The following is a 14,570-nucleotide window of genomic DNA, read 5'->3' as shown; positions in this document are numbered from 1 at the left end:
GTAGCATTGCTGTCTAGCCGGCGCTGATCAATAAAGCCCGGGGTGACGGGAAACACGATAGCCTTGATGAGATGCTTTATTGATTTATCTGACTTGCATTCATTTGTATTGTATCCGTAAATCTATAGGTGATCCCCCTTTACTGGAACCAGCAGCGTGGTGTTTTATGAATGAACGGTGACTGGGATACGTCGGCAGGTTAAAGGAATACTCTACCATTTTTCAACCTCTATTTTCAGCATCTGCAACGTGTGAGTGATTAAATTCAAAATTCAACATCTGCTCTTAAGACTTTTATTTGTTGCATATGGAAAGAAGTTCTGGTCTGTTGTACTGACAGATACACTACAGATACAATAGAGATTAGGATATGAAATCCTGGAGTATTCCTTTAATTTATTTAATTTATTGAGATGTTCTTAACAAATGTTTTATGAGTCACTGTTTAATGCGCGTCTTTATTCTAACCCTCCGTTGAAAGACAGTTAAAATTGCACTTAGTCAGTAAAGAGTTTGTGCGTTTCTCTGTTCTCCGCGTATGAAATGAGGTAGGTGTCTGAGATAACTAGCGAGCGGATCAGGAGTGCAGTGGATCTTCGTGAAGCGTCGGGGGAGAGTTATTCTTAATCTGCACCGTACACGCCGGGGTCACAAACGCCGGCTTTTTATTGGCTCCAGCTCGGAGCGAGACAGCTTGAGTTATTGCCCCACACCTGATACTGTCTGAGTTTTATTGACCCACTGCAATATTTACAAACACTGAAGGTGTGTGTGAGTGTGCACAGAAGTGCTGCTGCTCTCCTGAAACACACTTTCTCACGTTGCACAGAAATGAATATGGCCGTCTGCAAGAAGCCACACGCAGACGGAGAGATTTCATGCGAATAAACACACAGAGTTAAACGAAAGAGGTAAAGCGTAAAACCCGAAAGCATACATAGAGAATTAAGAAATATGGTTGTGTTTAAAGACCACAAAAAAATAATCAGCATCTAATCATCATAAAGATAACACAATTTATATTTCGTAGATAATTTGAAAGAAAGCAGTTGTGATATTCTGTAGCTAACTGCTAACATTTTATTTATTTGTTGAACCATAGTGAGCTAGAGTATTTATTTATTTATTTACTTATTTATTTATTTATTTATAACAATGATATTACCTAGCTACCTTGTGCTATATGTTTACTTATTTATTTATTGAAAAGAACTTTGTTTGTTTGTTTGTTTGTATATTTATATGATGTTAGGCTTTTTCCAAGGGTGAAGCAAAAGCTATGTCATTTGAAAAGATGTATTTTATTTATTTTATTTTTTTTTACATTTATTTCTTTATTTATTTATTGTATAATATTTATTTGAAAGAATGTAGTAGTAAAAGTACCTAGCTAGCTTTTTTATTATTTCTTTTTCTTTTTTGTAATTTTTTTCCAGGGTGGTGAAAAAGTAAGTGATTTGATAGAATGCACTAGTTAAAATGACCTAGCTAGCTTTTTTTTCTTTAGCTTTGTTTCTTGGATGGATGATTTGAAAGAACGTGGTCATAATATTACCTAGCTGGCTTTTTACCTAGCTTGGCCAGATATTTTGTATTTGGCTGTGCTGAAAATACACACATTCTGAAATAAATGATATGTTTTCGACTCCTGACTGTGGAGTGATAAAAGTTTTGTGAAAGCACAATTGGACAGCGACGCACATCAAGGTCATGAATTTCCTCCCAACAAGTCCTATTAATAAGCAGCTCTCCGTTTCTGTCACTAGAAGGCTAATAAAGTCAGGATCTCTGAAAGATCAGGCCAGGTAGAAATTGAATAACAGCGGAGTCAGGAGAGAACAGGCTCGGATACGGGCCATGTACAAGCCACTTCACTGAGTCCAATGCTTTATTTGTCCAAATTGAATCTGCTGTTGTGCTGATAAATGAGGATTGGAGTAGCGCCCGGTTCCTGTCTGGCCGTGGTGCGGTGACGGCTTCTGCCTGTACGCCGCCAAAAGGTTTCATTTTTTTATGTGTGTTTTGTCAGAATGAAAAGTTTTGGGTTTCTCGAGCTGAACATCACTGTGGTTTAATTGAGTTTCAGTAGACGTAACTTTACATGAAGTACATCTAACTGGCTGAAGATTGGACGTCCTGTTCATCTTTCTGGAAATTTCTATCCGTATGTCTTTTTTTTCCCACTTCTCCTCATTCCATCTAACTTAATCGCTCTCGTCATCTCTCCCTCCGTCACTCGCCGCTTGCAGCCGGCTCTGTCACTCTCAAGAGCAACCTGGTGTGATTTATTTATATGGCACTGACTCTCCCCCGAGTGAGCCGTTATTCGCTTCCCCCCATCGGTAAATGCAATCTCACCGCCGGCTAGCCGTGGCTATTTGTCATTATTTAAGCTCACATTTGCTTCCCGAGTGGCTGGCACACAGGTCATTCTCCCGGTCCCTCGACTAAAGTGGCCTTTGGGTGCTCGGAGAACTCATTAGTCATGTTTCAGTCATACGTCAGATGAGTTGTGCAAAAAAAAAAAAAAAAAAAAAAAACTGCAGAGAGGAAAATGTAAAAGAGATAAAATGAAAGCTGGTGTGGTCAGCGTGGCTCTACATCTATCACCAACACATCTATAATGAGCAGAGCGCCTGGATTTATAGGGCTTTAATCCCAGGTTATGCAAGGACATCATGTTTTTATCGTTTTACACCATAGATGGAAACAAGATGGAAACTAATAATCTGTTAATAATCCAACCTTCATGCATAAAGGCTGTTGGATGGTTAACGTTTCTTGCTTTCTAAATGGGTTCTGTGAAAATTTCATAAAAGTAAAACCCTCTGTTCAAGGACTCTGTGATAAAACTTTCATTGTTTCTTTAGAGAGGCATCTTGAAGAATCCTTTAGGGTACTCGACTGAACTACAGCTGGGCGATATGACCATGTAATATTGACATTGTGATAAATTATGTCACACTATAGTTTTTTGATGATAAAATTTTGTACTGAACCCTTATTTTTTTTTCTTAGAATAAATATTAGAATTTATTACAATTGTTCAAATGTATATATTTTTTATCATATTCAGTTTAAAGTCATTTAATTATTGCAATGCTACTGTTTTGCTGGCAGTTGGACATTACACCTATTACATCATGCTACATAATGTGTATCGTAGAAATGTCTTGAAGTATTGTGGCATGATATTTTTGTCATATCACCCTACCCTAGAGTGAACATTAAGACTGTGGAGTAACTGTGTAAACTGTTAAAAAAAAGGTGGAGAATCCTTTTAATGGTGTTAAATATAGAAGAAAAATATATACCATGCAAATCTGCATTTCAGCGCATGCTGACAAACACGGCGACTGCAAAGTTCATGTTACGCATTTTGAAATATTTGAACAAGATGGTGGATGGTGGATGTTTTCCAACAGGCTACTGGAAAAGTGTGCGGTTCTGGCAACATTGACACAATGTTGTAAATGGAGATTCATTCATATTTACTAAGTGCTTTATCCTGGTCAGGGTGGCAGCGGATACTATCCGGAGTCCCATACACCCTGAATACACCCTGGATAGTACACTAGTCCATCACTAGACACTATCATGCACACACACACACACACACACACACACACACATTCACACCTAGGGGCAATTTAGCATAACAAATCCACCAACACTCATCTTCTTGCGCAATGGGAGGAAACCAGAGAACCCAGAGGAAGTCCAAACAGACACGGGGATAACGTGAAATTCCACACAAGCTGTATCCCGAGCTTAGGATGGAACTGGGGAGCTGTGAGGTGGCAATGCTACCCACTGTTCCACCAAGCTGTGCTGATTTTTAACAAATTGCTGAGGTTCGGGTATGTCTCGACAGTTTATTCACAATCTGTAAGTGGAACCAGTTCCTTCAGAGTGATGAATATCATTGCCTGTAAACCACCAGTGTGAGGCATTAGACAAAAAGAGGGATTTAATAAGACACTCAGTAGGTTTTAAAAGCACTGAACATTATGAGGTAGACTCATATACAGTAAATCCAATCACCTGGTGAAGCCCCAAACCCACAAACCCACAAATCTACTGTCAGTCCTACGCTGAAGGCTGAAACCCACTGAGGCTGTTAAGTCCTACACAGTTACAGCTAGAATGGAGACCTTTCATCCATAACCCATAACCTGGTCACGACAGGGAGCACAATGACCTGCAGCCATACCTCCACTAATTATTGCACAAGGCCACGGTTGCCTAGCAACACCCATCACCTCGGACTGGTGGAGTTAGAAATAGAGGACATGTCCGGCACGTAACTGCATCAAATATCAACACCTTTTGGTTTTCGCTGATGGGGCATTGCTATGTTGCAACACTGGCAATTCAACAATCCAGTCAGGATCAGAATGGCTTAAAGACACACTTCATTACAGATCACGCTTGATGATCATCTAGAACTTTAAAATTTGATTGTGTCATTTAATTACAACCAGGTTCACCTGAACTGTGATTATGCATTTGGTGCTTGGACCCCTAACACTAATCTGCTGAGTGGGATATATATATCTCTCTCAAATCCTTAAAGGTGTGAGGGCTAAAACTTTTGCTCATGGCAAATCCTTTTCCCTGTTGGTCTCACTATCTCAGTACTCTTCCACTGTCGGTGCTTATTAAGCACAAAAAACACCAACATACTCACATTTCTGCACCACAACCTTGCTTAAGCAAGAAAAAGAACATGGTAGGTGGTTCAGTCTTTTTGTTATTTGTTTGTTTCATTCACACAGACATAAAAAAAACGACTTCACAATGTAGAATTTTGCACTTAAACACCTTCACAGACAAAAAGAAAACAACAAAATGTGATAACATTATGTTTGAAGGACAAATTAACTGTATAACCAGTGTAATATATCAAATTAAAATGTTACATTTCATTTACTTGAGTGTTTTCATAACATTTATTTAAAGTTTAGTGATAAATTATTTATAATCATGTAATGTATAGTTCACTAATTAAAAAAGCTTATTAAAATAAGCAAAAAATAATAATTATTTGTTAATATATTAGTGAGAATTCACTATTCACTATTCATGAGAATCACAATTTCCAGTCCTAGCAAAGATTTATGGTTTTTCATCGTATTTTAATCCCATAATTACTCATTAATTGATCATTAAATAATCATTATTCGTATTTTAATTAAAAATGTTGTAAATTGCTTATAATTGATTTGTTATTGAACAGTGCTACCTGTGTTTTTAAATTTTTAAATGGTCACTCAGTACTTTTTTTTGGCAAAATAATACTGTGAATATGCCCAAAACCTAAATAAACCTAAAACAAACTAATGATAAAAAGTTGTTCGAGGCTTCAGGATGTCTTTTATTCTGTTCTGTCTGTATGTAGAGAAAAGGGCTGTTCTTAGTCTCGGGTGGTTCCGAGAGCAGGGAGACGTAACGGATCTGACAATAGCTCCTTTTTCTCTGTTGTGTTCCTCACAATAGCTCTGAGTCGCAGACTGACAATGTAGAGAATGTGCTGAGCAGGGCGTCTCTTCAGATCAAAGTTGGAGGCTTGTGATAAATAAGGAAAGACAATTAATGCCTTTCCAGGAGAGAAGTAAAAAAAAAAAAAAAAAAAAAAAAAGAAGGCCAAACTTTTTTTTTTCTGGGATTTATACACAGTGAGCAAATACATCAAACTGAGGCAATGTGCTAAAAAATAGCTTTAATTCATAACATAACTAACACTTCACCTAAAAGTGCACGTTGTCACGTTAATCAGACGACACAGCGATCTGGACGTATTTCTCGATTAATGACGGCAATCCAAGCAATCGGACGGCAAACTGTGCCCTGTGAAAATTATCAAAAGGAGGAACTACAGCATCTTTCTGCAATAACCTGAGAGAGATCAGTTCAGTTCAGCGAGCACTGAGCACTGAGACAATCCTTTCCTCCTCGCTCTGCAAGCTCTACACGTTGCTTGCGAGTCAAGGCTCGTCATTTCAAGGACCACGCTCGCTGATTCTGCTCCGTGCGCTCAGGTCATGCTCTCGATTAAAGACACTATTTAAACATTATGACATATTAAACAGAAAACTCAGCACGAGGAGTTATTTGCTAGCGGCACATGGCAACAACCAACCTAAACAACTATGGTTATTGGTATCAATATCGACAAGTACCAAAAACTCGTACTTGTACTCAGTCTGAAAAAAATCAAATCAGTGCATCCCTAGTTTTCAGTGCTCTAGTTTTTTTTTTTTTTTTAAAATCCCGATTTGTAAATTTTACCTTGTGCTACGTAATGAAAATTTTGTTTTATCAGTAATATAATTCACATTGTAACAAGAAATCACAACTAAAACAATTATTATTATTATTATTATTATATAATACATTAACCATTCATTTTTTTAAACATTAGCCCTATTTGAATGGGATTAGACTTTTTTTTCCTTTTTACATTGGATTGCAATTAAAGACACATGAGGGATGAGTTTCTGCAAGTTTGTGATTTTTTTCTACAAACACAATAACACGTACTCATGTGATCAGGGTAATTTGGTGCCTATCACCATCATCAAAACACCAACTGAGAGAAGATCTTTTGGAAGAACAGTGTGAATCGCTCCAGTACAGTGCAGTTCAAGAGACTGATGCCAACGAGGCTGTTCTAGTGGTTTCTGGCGGCCAAGCACCTTTTTTTTCTTTAATTTGTCACCTATGTATGATTATTTATGATTATTAATTACTGACTGGAGCAACAGCTTTTATGAATTCCTTTATGAATTCTACCACGAGTATGTACTCGAGTGTGTACAGAAATAATTGCAGGCCTTTTTCTATTCTCCTGCCAGTCAGAATAAGCTTCACGTCGGCCTCTTTTTACACACCGGCTGTCGCTTCACTTGGTAATTATGATGCCGTCGTTGCTGCGCGTGACAGATGAGTCCCACCCAGCACATTTTGTCTCCAGTGCCTCCTCCTCCTCCTCCTCCATCAACTCCCTCGTCAGTCTCCTCCGCCCCTGACGATGAGGGGTGTGTCCGTGTTGTCCCAGGTTGATGTCCCCAGTCTCTCCGTGATAATTACAGCCACGTGCTCACGCCGCCTGGGACACGACTTGGCTAATTACGCTGAAATAATCACTTGTTTGTCAAGACCCCTGTAATCTACCGCATTAAATCAGAGGACTTTAGCTGTTCCGCCATCATTCGAGAGAAACTCGGTGTTTAGCTCACCTCAGAACATTTTGTTCATTCGATTATCCTTAAGAGTCTATGAATAAATTTAAGCTAAGGTTAAATTTGTCATAGAGCAACTTCCAGGCACGTGCAATGTCACTCAGTGATGCATAATAACCACCAAAACTCTTTCTTACTATGAAGGCACTCGCATGTGAAAGTTTTTCACTGTAAATCATTTTTAAGAAAGCCTATGTATGTTGGATTGAAGAGAAAAAAAATATTCTGCACCAATATAATTTAACCACGCCCACCTCCACCACTGTGCTTATCGAACAATTTATTGATATGTAATAAATAATTTCAGCTTTTTTTTTTTTTTTTTAACATATAGAGTGTGCAGCCCACTTCATGCATAAGGCTTGTACTTTTCATGACATATTATTCAAAAGTAGCCTGTGTATCCTCAAGAATACTCCTAAAGAATAAGTAAGATTTAGCCTACAGACAGTTTCCACATGAAACTTGAAAATACCTGCGTTACTTTCCCGGGTCACCACGTGACGTGCAAGCCTGGTTGTTATCAAAGTACCGTTTATCATCATTTATCATTATGTATTATTATTATTATTTATTATTAATGGTGTTATGACTTTCATGCTACAGAACATTTGCTGAAAATGGACCATGAGGTCTTCATGAGCTAGCTTTCTTATAAGGTTTGTGCAAATGTCCATTTTTTAATGCTAATATGTGTCCCTATTTATCACTGTTGTCAAACAGGATTTTTAAACTGTCATTTAATAGAGACAAAAAAATCGAAAATGGTTGGAACCAGAGAGCGTGAATGAAAACATGCGGGATTGCACTTTGATACAACAGAACAATTTAATTTGTTAATGTTAATAGAGAGGAATGCAGTGTTACAATGCGAGAGAGCTTAGCATTACACCTGATAAGCTGAGCCCGGATGGCTGCGTGCCACTTCCAATTTCACTCAGCCGTATCTTTAGCTCTAATGATTAGTTTATTGCGTACCAGTTCGGCTTGTTATTATTCTGTCGATGTCTGATTGGGAAAAAAAGCATTTGCTAAATAAATAGTGTCACATTTTGGCCTCTGTTAACAAATGAATTACTTAGAGAATCCAAGCTTGGTGATTTATTTCTGGAGCACTACAATGGCCAAAAATGCAACAACAAAAGCAAAATCATCAACATTTACTCAGAAAGGAAAAGCGGAGGTCCTTATTGAACATCACATGCTCGTCGCTCTGACTATCACGCAGAAAAAGAATTGTTTATTGTATAATTGTATGGAAATGATCAGTGACTTTGCATTAAATTGTTTAGGAGTTATTCTTTCTTCCGAAAAACCCGTCTTCTGTGACTTTTTCATGACGCAAACTCACATTAATGCCATGCAGAGTTGACAGCATATCTAAAATACATCATTTGAATGTCTGTGATAAAAAAAATAATAATAAGCACAAACAAAAGCTTCAGTAGATTGATTTGGGCTCATATCAGCCAATCAGCATGCGATGTTCAATAAGGACCTAGACTAGGTTTTCTGTTTTCAGTTAATGCTGTCATGTTTCTGGATTTACAAGCCATTGTTACATCACATACCACACTTCAAATCATGACCCATGGCGCTTTAGTCATGATCACATTTCCCAAGACATTTGTTTTTCCTTCTAAAGATTCATTTCTTCGAATGTACCCGTGTCTGCTGTAGTTTTTTTAGGACGTCGTTATTTTCATTATGCAGTAAAATCCACAGTAATGAATTAACACCTTGTATGCACTTAAGTCCAGTTGGACACATGAGCACTACAAAGCTTAATTAAACACCGGTGATTTTACGATGGGATTAGGATTTCCATTACCAGGCGTGGATGTACATTGTAAATCTCTGCGACCATAAAGCCTGCTTCCTTTAGTCACACTCGGAGGTTATTTCACATTGTGATGGTCCTGTACTGCTGATGGATTAGTAGAGGCGAGATGAGAGATTGTGCTTAGCGACGGACAGGTGTGATGAAGCGCAGTTACTGTTACCACCCTGAAGTTGATTATTTTCCTATAGCAGCATGTCCTGAAGCGTTTTATTCCTTAAACCCCACAACAATTTGCCAACTATTACAATTCCTTCATTAAAAGTATCACATGTTATCCGTTTTATCCGTGAAACAAGTTTAGTTCCTGTTCTCACTTACGTTATGGCAGCTATAAACAGTCGTTCCCTCACCAGCCTCTCTTTTCTCTCTCTCTTGAAGTAAATAAAACAAATAAAAAAAAGAAACCGCAAAGCCTAAACTCCTCTGTCCTGAAGAAAAGGTAAGAAAAGGTACAGCTACAGCTAAAGTTACAGCTTTAAAGCTATGCGTTACAAAGCGCTGACACTGGAGACTCCTTCCATAATGTTAATCAGCCTCTCCTTACAGAAAACATCATCATATCAAATGTTAACGCATGTTTTTTTTAATCCATGTGGGGATTGTCTGTCATACACGTCCCTGAGAATGAGCTGTTTCTAGAGAAAAGATAACGTATTACAGGAAAGCTGTGATTTTCAGAATCAGAATGAAAAATTCAAGAGCGCTGTTGTTTAAAAGCAAATAAGACCTTGGCCTTGTGTACAGTAACATACTTTATATGATTTTTTACTTTACACTTTACATAAGAAACATTATACTATTTTTTTACCAGCTGAAAGATGTACCCTTGAGTATAACCCCTAAGGATGGTGCCATTTAGTGCCGTATAACTCACAGTTTAGTGTAAATCCACAAGATTCCTCAGGTAAACCTCAACACTGGCTCTAGGACTAACTGTGGAATATACATTGGCGATAATCAGAGGCATCTCTGTAGCCTTTGAAGCAGTAGTCCAGCTTGTTAAGTCCCATCACTGCCATGTTGATGGTAATTGGTTGTTCTAGGATAAGCGGTATTCCCTAAACGCCATGAGGTATACACTAACTGAACGAGCTCAACAATGAACATGAACAACAAGGACGATTTTTTGTTTTTTTAATCTTTTTATCTTTACACACGCGCACACACACACACACACAACTTGAAAGTGTGACTGTGGGCTGTGAACTACAATGACTAAGTAAGGACGAGGCTTTAATGGCTTTCCATAAGCGCTGTAATGACTTTACAATGTGATTACTGTGCACTTCACACACACTCCGAGAGGGGCATCTAAACAGGAAACATGAGACCATTTCAGAGATGGACAGCTGGAACAGGGGCACACACACACTCGAGATGCCTCCACACTGGCTAGGAAAGCTCCACGCACAGGATGTTTAGCACGTGCTAACTGCATTAGGCTGACATTCTGGGAGAGAACCCAAACCTTTCCTCTCACTGGGACTGCTTTGCCAGCCGCTGCCAAGTGCTGTAATACTATTACACAAGAACCGACAAGGAACTGACTACATCTACAACCGCTAACCTTATTCTCTTAATAATGCCTCGACTAAAATAGCTATTCCTGTTGCAACGATCTTTACTTTTACAGATATAGAGGTCAGTCTAGTCAAAGGGCCCTACTTTTAGGAAAAAAGGTTATCTCTGGTACCCTTAAGGATTCGTCATTTTGTGTCTCGTGCAGAACCAATAAAGGTTCTACGTAGAACCCTACAACAGAGATGGTTCCAAGTTAAGAGCCATCCAAGTGAAACTTGAGGAATGTTTTTTTTTTCTAAGAGGATGACTTCACTGTGGTGCATTATGAATCTGGCAGTCAGGTTTTTTTCACCCGTTCTCGTCCAGTTACTCTTTTTGCCATCAGAAATGAAGACGCCCACGCTGAATAGGGGGCGGGATTTTCAAACCCACTTTGCTCCAAAATTACATTAACATTTCCATCACTCAAGTCAGCATCTTAACGTAGATGCCATGTAATCATTTGTGCTCTTCTGGCTTCTGTTCTAGTCCTGTCTCCACCCTGTCCTGTCATTGGTTTGTTGCCTTATTGTGTTCACCTGTTCTGTGTTTATTTCTGATTAGTTTGTCTGTTTACACCATGTCGTGTCAAGGTCTTGTTGCTAGTCTTATCATGCTTTTCTTTTGTTGTCAAAACCTTGATTTCTGTGTTTCTAAGTCTTTCCTAGTTCTGCATTTTCCTGGTTTAGACATTTGTCTTTTTTTATTTTGTGGATTTTTCTTGTTTAATGGAGATTTAACCCCAGCTATGGACTTGGATTGTGAATTTTTATGAGTTTAATACGTTTCTTTCTGAGAGTGAATTAGATATATTAACAAAAATGCCACTGCAGTGAGCCGAAGAATCATTTAATGGGGTGAGTTGCTTGGATATCACAACAGCACCATGAGTAACCACATCTCATGATCATTATAGCCCCACCCTTTTTCACAAGTATGCCACATTTCATTGGACATTTAAAGATATACACTACAACACCACAATCATATGCATGTTTTTGCATATTGCTTACTGGGGATCTACATTTTGTGGAAACTCAACACTGTAGATTACCCTGAGAACATCATCCCCACTGTGAAGCATGGTGGTGGTAGCATCACACTGAGCGAATACACTTAGTTGCTTCTCTGTCTAACGCTCTCTTTACCCTGTCACTGACCTTTGGTGGATGGCCTCCACTAGGCCATATTCTTTCCATTTTTAATAATGGATTTAATGTCGATCTGTGAGATTTTCACAGTTTGTGATATTTTTGATAGAAGATTTTCCAGAATGTTCTGGATTTTTTTTTGATCGCTTCTTGGTCATGGTCAATGTTTTTGTTTGTTTATGTAAGTTCTCTAATAAACTGTGCACCGATGAACTAATGTAGGGATTTCACAGCAGTGGTGGGATGAATACATGTTTTATTTGTAAATAATTTTGTAAACTATATCTATATGGGTTATTTTGTGTAGATTCATGACATATAATTCAAATGTTGCCAATTTTAGCTCCAGAATGTAAAACTACAAAATGTGGAAAAGTTACATATCCAAGCCATAAGTTGCAGACTTTAGGCTTTCATTGATTCTACAATGGCCTTGAGGGTACATTTCCTTTGTTCAGGACTTTGCTAGAACTTTAAATAATAAAATCAAATCTATAAAACAGTCCCAGCTCTGTATCTGAAACAGAAATCATTCAGATGCATTGTCTCACATTGGAGCCATTGACCAGGATTCTGGAAATCAAATATCACGATCAGATGGATAACCATGTCAGGATTGCTCACAAGTATTGGGAAAAGTCCACTGTAGTCTAATATCAGCCATTGTATTGGACGGCATGAACATATTGCAGATGAAGACAGTAATAATAATTCAGTTCTGCTCTTGCTTCAACAGTGTAGCAGCGATCAGTAAACACAGCGATCAGCACAAAGTGGTATTTACAGGGATGTTCCTGTGGTAACAAGCCTCCCACGGTGCTTCTCATGACCTTCACCTTCAGCCAGCAGGGAATCATTTATTCAAAAACATCAACAGTGTGACTACAGATCAGGACTCGCTCCTCAAAGAAAGCAGATCTGATAATATTTACAGATTTACAAGCACGAACCCAAAGTGGTAAATTAACTATACTTCTGAGGAGGTTTTGATGCTAAATGACAGAAAAAAAACACACTTAATGATAAAGGACAGCTCCATTTTTACCGCTTTGACAAGTGTCAAAATATGTGTATGTCAAAAACAGTGGAATTCCGCTCCGGGCATTTTTTTCACGGTAACTAAAGGAACTGAACGTCCTTACTAAAACAAAGCTTCATAAACACACAGAAATCTGTCACACAGCGGCCCATCAGTCAGAGAACGGCTTTGGATTTATATTCAGGTTCATATCGATTCCATGCAGACGTCAAATGTATAAGATTATCCATGTAGAACCATGAAACCTGTGATTTTTTTTTCCTTTATTTAGATTTCTGTTGGAACAAAACCTCTTGAAACTGAAAGCTGTTCCTAGGAGATTGTATTTATTTTTCTCTAAAATTGTTGCATCATGTATTACAATAAATGCATGTTTAAGCGGCCATAATATTTTTATTTAAAAAAACAACAACCTGGATGGCTTCTGGTTGCTTTAGTTGATGTAATAAACCAAGAAAAAGACTACTGTCTCTCTAATAAAAAAGGGAAACGGGCTCTTCAAGAGTTCTTCAACGGTTCTTTAAGGGGTTTTAGATGGTTAAGGGTTTTTTGCTTCCATAAAAACGGCCTACTTGGAATCAGATAGCGAAACACAATGTTGTAGAGTTCTACACGATGTTAAGGATTCCACAAAGGGACCATGAAAAACCAGCAAACATGCCGTTTCTTTTTTCTCTCTTTAAGTATTATTCCACAGAAATCTGCCAGCAATTAAATTTTATATACATATATTAAAGAACATCTATTTTTAAATCCTTATAATCCATTTTTAGTTACATTTAATGTCCATGACACAAGTTAGTTCATGTTGGCACTTATGTTATAGCAGCTATAAACATTAGTTCCTTCACCTGCCCCTCTATTTTTTCTCTTTTGTAGTTAATAAGACAAAAAAACGCAGTTTGTCATGTTACCGGGAAAAAAAAACAAAAAAACGCAAAGTGTAAACTCTTCTTTTTCGGACACTGACACTGGAGACTTCTTCCATAAATTTTAAATAAACATCTTACTTTCCTTAGATTACTTTCACCATATCAATGATTACACACATTTTTTAAATGGTTAGTGTGGAGTGTCTGCTATACACGTTCCTTGTGAATGAGTTGTTACTATAGAAACGATAACGAGCACATTAACATAAAGCTGTGATTTGCGGCTGCACTGCTGTCAGAGCTGCTGTTATAGAAAATTAATCAACACCTTCTGACCAATCAGGTTCACAGGTAAACTCGTAAAGACTAAAATTTTATTGTTAGGTATAATATTTTAGTGCTTTATGGCTTTGAAACAATAAACTGAAGACATGTTTATTACAGCTAGCGTTATGGTGTAAGACTTGCGCAGAGATATAATAGATGTTGTTTATTCCTTTTTCTAACTCTCCAGGGGGGAAGAAAAGAAGAAAAAAAGCACTTCCATCTTAATAGGTAGCAGATGTGCCTGTACAATTACAGAGAAAAGCTTCGTCGTGCTCCGGTAACAAGATGGCTTCTTGATTTCCAGCACTCTAAGCCATGACACGATGAGGAAGGGAAAAACTAAACAAAATACAGACGTTAATAAAGCTTTTAGACGCACATGTGTTCTGTGGTTTAAACCTAAATAAATAAATAAATAAATAATGTGATCAAATTAAATCAATTAACGTAATAAGCTTGAAGAGACGAGGTCAAGTTCCAGATGCCACACACAGGTCTGGGATTTGAATCCGAAAAAAATCAATTAATGGCCTT

General features: G+C 37.9%; 1 protein-coding gene across 27 annotated transcripts in view; it reads right to left on the bottom strand.

The window, feature by feature from the left end:
- LOC113545749 (neurexin-1a) overlaps positions 1-14,570 on the bottom strand; it is a 314,140-nt gene that overhangs the window by 265,898 nt on the left and 33,672 nt on the right. The window lies entirely within an intron of this gene.

This window comes from Pangasianodon hypophthalmus, chromosome 28, assembly GCF_027358585.1.
Source record: "Pangasianodon hypophthalmus isolate fPanHyp1 chromosome 28, fPanHyp1.pri, whole genome shotgun sequence".
NCBI lineage: Eukaryota > Metazoa > Chordata > Actinopteri > Siluriformes > Pangasiidae > Pangasianodon > Pangasianodon hypophthalmus.
This window is presented reverse-complemented; position numbering and strand designations above follow the sequence as displayed.